Source organism: Phlebotomus argentipes, unplaced genomic scaffold (genome assembly GCF_947086385.1).
Source record: "Phlebotomus argentipes unplaced genomic scaffold, Phlebotomus argentipes genome assembly scaffold_4, whole genome shotgun sequence".
Taxonomy (NCBI): domain Eukaryota; kingdom Metazoa; phylum Arthropoda; class Insecta; order Diptera; family Psychodidae; genus Phlebotomus; species Phlebotomus argentipes.
The window spans coordinates 4,036,597-4,045,512 of record NW_026776174.1 but is presented as its reverse complement, the minus strand read 5'-3'; positions in this window follow the sequence as shown (position 1 = coordinate 4,045,512).

Sequence of the window (8,916 nt, the reverse complement as noted above, 5' to 3'; positions counted from 1 at the left end):
CACATTTCGTGGGAACTGATCGTGACAAGATCACACCTTCTCCATCAACACTCGCGATCACTGATCCCGTCGTAGATTCTACGTGATTTTTCTTGTCTCCGTGCGACACAAAATACTTCCTAACGCCAAAAAAAAGTCTTGGGAGAAGAAGATCGCAAAATCGACCAACCAAAAAAGCCGATTAAGTAGGACAAGAGAGAGAAATCAATAATATTGAATGGAAGTTTGAAGATATGATTTTGATGCTTGACACCTTTTTAACCCGTCACGTCATGCGCCTAAAACTAAACTAAAGTCCATCCGATGCGTTCATGGTCGTGATGGGAAAAAAGTGAGGTACACACGAGAATCTTTTTTCGTGAATAGGAGAAGGAGGACACACATGCACACCATCTCACTCTATGCTCCTCACAGTGTGCTCACCACCACATCCACGGCCGAGTCTCCCTCTTTTCTCACCACCACTCAATGGCGTATACATTGCGTGAAATTGATTTTATCCACGTCTTTCCGGCTCGATCAGCAGGAAATGCAACGGAAAATTGAAAGGATGGCACTCTTCTGAGAAAATCATACACAATTGTGACACACAGAGAAACATGAGCTGAGAAAATCACCCTCAATGGCCAACATACATAGAAATGCGATTGGGATTGAAAGCTCTGAAAGCTCGCAATGATGGGGAGAGCGTGTATATATGTATTTTCCCCCCAGTGAGGCTCACACACACCACCGCACAGGCGAGAAATTCCCCACTCGGTCAGTCAGAAGACGATCACGACGATTGGACTTGCGGGGCGGAGTTAAAGAGATCTCGGAGCGTGTGTTGAACAAGAAAGGTGAAAAACGACGAAGAATGTTGTACGTGGATGGACAAGCGACGGCAGCAACGGCAGCTCTGTTACAAGACTTCAGCAGAAGCACCAACAAAAGGTGGAGAACGAGAGACGCAAATTAGTTGGCGTTATTTAACATTTTTTTCCCTCTCCATCTCCCTATCCACGATATATTCAATTAATTTGTGACATAGGAAGAAACACTCGAGATGCGTCACTGGTGGGTATTGTTTTGAATTACCACTTTGGCATACTCGGCAATAATAGATCACAGAGGCAGAGTGTTCATGATCTAGCGCGTAATGATCGCGAGGAAATCGAATACTTTGCATACCAGCCAAGGAAATAATGTAAACAATTTTATGAAAGAAAGAAATGTGTTGCAGGGAGAGAGCCACTTCACCCAGCAATCAACGGAAGTTGCACTATTCGAGTCTCTCAATAAATAAATAAAATTTCTTACGATCATCATAATCCATAAATCAAAGATCTTCTCTCTCTCTCCGAGGAGAATTCACAGAGACACAGACAGAAGACCCAGAGTTGAGAGAGAATCTGTGACTCAGTGATAAATAGCGGCCAATAAAATTAATTTCTCCCGATCATTATTTCTCGATAAGTGATAATTTATCAATGAATCACTATATTATGCATTCTGTGTTTGATTTAAAATCGAGAAACGGGTGCGTTGAGAAGAACACTCTTTATCCTTTTCACATTCAATCACGCCTTTTATTTATGCGGGACAGTTATATGTTTTTCTTTCAGTACTTTCGCGAGCTTAAAAAGTGAAAACTTATACTGCATTCTGTTTTTCAGAAGAAATATTGAAATTGGTAAAGTCTTGCCTTCTTAGTATTATTAATAAATTTACTTGACATCCAATTATAAGTAATTATATTATTTCATCTATTTTCCTGTGTTCATTTCAAGAATCTCACATCACAGGAAAAATGTCTTCCTATTTAAGTGTTCTTTGCTGTCATCAATCTTTTATTCAATGAACGAAATCAGCCCTGCTCAGAATCCGCATGAGAAAAGAGCCCAACACGGAAAGCTTACCAAGCGATCGTTGCGATGCTCAAGATTGATATGCAAATGGGGATCAATGGGTGAGGAATGTAAAGAGGTTTTTTGGGGCGATCTCCCCTCATGTGATCCCATTTAAGGTTGGGGTGCAAAAAAGTGAGAAAATCGCCTTGTTTGCAATCACTTGGTGATCGCGAAGGTGATCGTAAGGCACAAACCGGTTGCAAAAGTCACACACCATGAAGGTGCAAGAGGCCATCATCGATTGATCAGTTTTGCGAAATTCCTTCAGGTAGAATTGGCGGAATTTCTGTTGCGGCGTGACATGATAGCCATCATGTCACGATCACGCATGATTAGCATTGGCGACGTTTAGACAAATTCTATGAATCTCTGATGTGATTTTAGGCGAGCTTTCGGGGACTTGAGTATATCTCCTGAGTATAAGAAAAGAGATGAGAGAAAACGGAAGTGAAAGAACATTAGAAGAGATCAGTTTTGTTGATGGTATGGAAAAAGACGAGAAGTGACGCAGCAATAAATCCTTTAACAACATGAAATCTCAAACTTATCAAATAGACATAAAAATTAGTTTTTATCATTTGACGAACATGAACATATTTGTTTCATTGGCCCAACAAATTCCTTCTCTCACCGTTTCCAGTCGTTTTTTGATGGGCACCAGAAGGTAGCGGAAGGGCGAGGGATCGAGTAAATAAACCACAAGCGAGAATGTGTGGAAGGTTGCTTTTTGGGAAAAATGTCTCTGAAAGATGGGCCACGATGGTCGGAGATGCAAGAGAGACGATGAAAAGGCATGGGAAGAGGGCAGGGAGAGATATTCACCAAATAAAAGAGAAAACCAGTCCCCCATCGAGGAATCTTCACCGTTTACACCGTATTTTGTGTGCTGTGTGGATATTTGGAGAGGAGTGAGAGCGAGGCCAGGCGGGTCAGGGAAGGAGTCTCCTGGCTCATCGCCCAACTCCACGGGCATTGGATGTTTTGGGGCGGCAAAGATGAAATGGCACCCAAAATGTTCGAATAGTAGGAAAAAATACATGTATAAATAAATAAATAAAATATGTAAATATATAAAATACTCCGCTTAAATACATAAACAGATAGACACGAAAAATTCAGGTATTTATCTTTTTTATTCTCACTTTATTATGGAAGTTTCGAGTTATTTAAAATCAGTGAAAGATAGCGCCTCTTTATAGGAGCTCTCGCCAGCTCTCTTCTCTCCAATTGATCATTCTCACTCACTCGCCCATCATTGGTCATGATGAGCACTGGGAGAGTATCACAAGAATGCCACCTAATATGGGTGGATTCCCACCTCAGGTGATCATTTGCAAACCGACAAATAGCCCGATAGGAGAAAATGGTTTCTTTTCCATGAACGATTTATAAACAGCGGAGATGGAGTGGCAAAAGTGGGAAAGAATTCGTTCTACATGTTCTTGGAAATCTCATTGAGGAAAATGTAGAGTGAATGACAGGATTTGGATGCTATTAAATCCACTTGGAATTATTTTACATAATTTAAGCGCCACTCAGCCAGAAAAATCTCAACTGAAGAAGTCTCGAGTGTCATTACTCAGAGAATCTTCTTCATTCCTTTGCCACTCGAAATGAGCAAAGGTAATGTTTGATCACAGTGCAGTTAAGCTAAAGATCTTATAATCTCCTACATAACTGCAATGTCTTCAATGTAATGACTGTAATGTACTAGATTTAGGCAACAACTGTGTTCGATGTAGAAATATCAACGCATTTGTACTTGTTTACATGTTCTCTTTTATTGTTCAAGTTACATATTCAATATGTAGTTCAATTACCACAAACTAATGAATATATTGACATTCCTAATTTGTACTCTCTCAATTTTTTCCTTACAGCTGTAACAACAACTACTGAATAAATTGAACTTCTCTGGACCAGAACTATAGAATTTAATTCGTTTGGTAAAGGCTGAGATTAGTCAATCTCAAGGACGTTGTTAGCTAATGCTTACGCTAACATTCTCCGTAATCTGCTTAAAGGCATGAGCACCCATGCCGTGGGAGGAGAAGTTGTATCTACCCAACCACCTTCACCTACCACAGCACAGACCGAAATTTTACATCCTTATCAAGTATGGTTCTATGAAAGTAATAGATTTGCCTTGATTTACCTTGAATTTCAATAAAAAGCAGCGAGAGAAGAACTATTGCTAAACTTCATCTTAAGATCCCAGATCGTTGTTTGGTTATTGTTCACGTGCAACTGTTTATCAAGAGCGAAAAATGTCACTCTTATACTCACAAAGTAATGGAACATAGTAACTTTGACATTTGATAATGCGTATAATTGATGTAATTAATTGAACTTAATTAGATTTTGATTAGCAAATGAAGTTAAGATAATGAAGTTACATGAAGTAAAATCTCCTAAGAAATATGCTAGTTGTGCTACAAGAAATACACACGAGTATTCACTTCATATAATGTAGAGAATAATAAAAGTAAATACATTTGTTGTATCGATTGTACCATGTACCTCTTTTCAATGTAATAAAATTGTCATAAATATATTGGTCGAGATTGCCTATTTAGCAAGTTGTAAAAGTCAACAATATAGATTTTATGGCAACTATCAATAAATTTTCCCAATAGCAGTAAAACGAATGTATTGAATTTGAAGAATTTTGCACTTTCAGTTGAAAATGCCACTTTGATTTACACACGGTTGAAAAGTATCCGAACAAATATTATCTAATAAATATTTTCTCTCTCAAACCAAATGATTTATAGGAATAATCGAGTAGTTATTTATGGAATCATTGTGGAAGTGATTAACACACGGGAAAATGGTTAACACAATTTTTTTTTCTTCGCCCGCCTCGTATCGCACCGTGATTGTTAATAATGTAATTTTCCTTTTAAGTGATGACGATAATTATGGACTCAGTGGTGTGAAGATGGCGTAAACAAAAGCGTGTATTATAGCACCTAGAAAGCGTCGAGAATATGTTTTGATTAACGTGAGAAAGACACACAAGCCTAGCCAACATATCACGAACAGTGAAATTCCTATTTTCGATTTTCGGCAAATCTTCCGAGGCTTTTTCTCAAGGATTTTCTCTACCTCAAATCAGGCGTTTGAAGTTCGCAAATTAGAAAAACAAAAGACACAAATTCCCCATCTTTCTAGATCTTCTTCCACAATTTGATTTCAGTATCTCCAGGACATCAAACACCCACATTAGCTGGAAGCGGCATAATTTACGAAAAGCGTCCGTTGACTGTGAATGAGAAGTGATGTTGTGGTCGCATTTACATGGTATATTTTGTCACTAAGAGCTTCTCGGACGAGGAACTGACGGTGTCACGCTGTGATTCGCCTCTTTGGGAATCACAACAAGTCACATCAATCCCTTCTGCGGCCGGGAGAATCCATAAATTGTGTGGTGTGCCGAGGAGTGGAATTTCCATGTGGTCAAGGCGCTGCAGTTGCCTTCTGTGGCCCCTTTGGCGATGCCGAGGATCACCACAGTGGTGAGTCCTTTAAGGAGATAAACAATCAATTATACCTATCTTCGACATTATCGCTATGTGTGAGGTATGCGCGCGCCTCTCGGAGGATGCTCTCCGCTGGTCGATTACCTGACGAAACTCACAGTTTCTCAGCGATCGGACCAAAACCACTCGATTCCTAACAGATTTTTTCTCCGCCTCCTCTTCACCGAAAAAATTCTCTTCTCATTTAGCCTCTCCTCTATCGGGCCACTTAGTTGGCTCATTCTACTCATTGTCGTCCCTCTCGCACTCTCTTGTCTGTTGGCCTTTTCATTCCATAACAATTTGTTTATACATTCAATATTGTTTAGTGATATTGTTATTTTTTCCCACAAGAAAGCATCACTTTTGTAACAACCGCACGCATCTCCATAAATATTTCTCTCTCTCTCCTCCTTTTCACCCTCAAAAATACATCCTCTCGTCCAGTAGATACAGATTTATGCATTTATTGGACTTTACACATTTTGCCTAGAATTTCCTTTGACGCCGCAGTGAATCATCATTGGTGTGTCTGTGGAAAGGCCGCAAAAAGGATGCTCTTTCTTCTCTGTTGCATAAATTTCCCGAACTCTTTTTGCGCTTCGGACAAGATTTTTATGAATGACTCAAAATTTACACACAGCAATAAAACGAAGGATTCATATGAGCAATCCTGTGCACATGATATGTACTCCTTAGACTTCTTATGTAACCTTTTCTGCAAGGAGAAGGTTCAAGTTTGCACTAAAAACAATCATTTTTCTTACACTTAGTAACCAATAAACCATTGACGAGTATACAGGACTAATTCAGTATTCCGTAAAGCCATCGTTTTGGCCAGGTAACGATCTGAACATTACGAACTACGAACGATATAGCATACATGAACTTGGATACACTGATATAGTGAGTATGGGAGGAAAAGAAGAAAGAGGGCGAGATGATGCGCCGAAGGAGATGAAAAAGAGAGAAGCTACTCATCATTGTGTCTATTTAGTACATAAAAATGCTCCTTGCTCTCCAATATCTTTTGTATAAGAAAAATCTATTTGGTCAGCCGCATTCTCACTTGTGTCTTGTGCTGGAGTCAACCATAATCAATGAGACTAACAGCGAAGAGATTTGTAATTCAGAGTGCTTCTGCGATGTGTCTCTTTTGTCCATCTCTCACGAATTTAAATCTCATCTTTCATGTGGATCTTTTCACCCAGAGCCGGGCACATTTAGAGGGAATAATAAATATTTGAGGGATTCTCCCATCTCTCTTCCTGTTGGTAAAATTCTTACCAATTTCACACTCTTGGACAAGAAGAGGAGGTCAGGAACAGCGTAGAGAGCAAAGGTATTTTTCGGCACACAGAAAACACATAAGAATAAAAGGATGCGGTCAACAAATATCAAACATTGAAGGGAAAAATAAATATCCTGATTCCTTGAGGTGCACTATTTGACTTTTTTATACGTCTCTTCTTTGGCATTATTCTCTGTGGACACCAGAGTGTAAACTTTTCAATTTTCACACAAAACTGATGCTCTCTTTGTCAAGTCAACGACAAAAAAGCACCGACACGGCGTTAGAGGAAATCTTTTCCATATTTGCACAATGTCCTTTGGTTATTTTCCTCAAGTGCCAAAAGAGATGGATAAAAAATCTCTCCATTTCCGACATCGCACTGCTTGAGAGGGAAGGATTTAATAAATCAATGGAATTATCCTTAAAGGTACTCACGCGAGTTTTGTTGGTTTTCTCATTAAAATGTCACAGACAAGTCAAAACTTTTAATCTTCACAGTTTCTCATTTTCCCATCTTCGAGAAAAGAAAGCAAACTCAGAGAGAAACACTCGAAATTCATTGATTTTTCAGTTATTCTTTGTGCCTCTTCTGTTAAGGAGTCTTTCAATGAAATAGAGAAACTCATTATATCTCTAAGTGTCTCATTATAAAGTTTATGAACTCATGAGAAGATGCTTCATTACACGAGAACATATCTTTACACAATCTCAGACAAATAATGTAACAGAATTTGATTTACACCTCTCTAGACCATAAAATTCCCCAGAAGTACCTCAATAGATCTTTAAATTGTGACCATTTCACAAGGAATTCAATTAAAAAGTGCAATAGTTGAAAGCATGCGGCAAAAGTGTTAAGCAAATAAGGTCTTCTTGTCAATACAAAACTCTGCTGTCTTTGTCATTTCCGCCAAAAGGATACATCCTCGACAACATTGGCCACAGAGCCACCCCACTGAGGAGGGAAGTTCTGATTCGGTGTCAACTACTTCAAGTACAAAGCCAAGGTTCTTCCTTTCTTCAGTGCCGAGTCAAATTCAAGGTGGATGCGCAAAAAACTTCCTATTGATTGTGTCAAGATGTTGTGAAACATTTCATTTCTTTGCCCGAAAGAGCAACGAAACAAACGGATTTTTGAGCGTTTAAGTTTTTCAGGAGAATCTATGTGAGATTTTGCATAGAAATGACAGCAGAAAAACGAAAGACTCTAACAGACGACGAACCCGGTCAGCATTCCTTCGAAATGAGATGCCATAAAATTCAATTCACTCTCACGTGTTTATAAATTATCACATATTAGAATCTCAAGAGTTTAATCTCAAATTAGGTGTTTTATATGTAAAATCACCCGGAGTGAGAAACAATTTTAACCATTTCCTAATAAGTTCAACAATCACCTGGAATCCAATTACAGGCCATAGTGAGAACTTTTACACTCAAATTTACTTAATTTTTTTTTCATTCAAAGCACCAGGAGCGAATTCAGGGTGATCAATAGTTTTTCGGCTTTGACACGTAGAAAGCGTAGAAAAAGGAATTATCTTCAATACTTTATACTGGTTCTTCTCTAATTGTACGCCTCGTTCTGTATAATTTTATTTATTGGTCAAAGCCATCTTGTGATTTCTGCATTTGCCATGAGAGCACCCTCCAAAAGCGGGCCCCTTTGGGCAAATCACCTCCCAGAAAGAGTTCCATAAAGTGTAAAAGTCCCCAGAGGCGCTCCTGTTTCTCTGATCTCACTTGCATGTGAATTTCCTTCAATCGAGCAGATGAAAAAAAACAGCTCAGAGATCGAGGCGGTAAGTGGAGATTTTTATCGTGGTGTCATGAATGAGAAAAGAATGAAGAATGAGGAGGAGACATGAAAAAAACTTGTATAAATATGCAGTGAAATTTACATTGAGAGGGTGAGAGAGATAAACACAATTAACTACGCACAATCACCATGTAATTGACAAAACGATCGTGTTGTTGATTTTAATTAATTGAGCGTCGAAAACCAATACGCGTCGTTCAGATTGTTTCGTGGCTGCCCTGTCGAGTGCATTGACAAATATTACAGCCGCGCGCAGCGTGGAATTTCCCAGAAAGAGGAACTCTCCTTTATATTGGAGGAAAAGTATTCGTCAGATCGCCTGTTTGTTCAGCAATTGCAACGTTTCGTTTAGTGCTCAAGTGCATGAAATTCCTCTCGCGCTTCGCCTTTGAC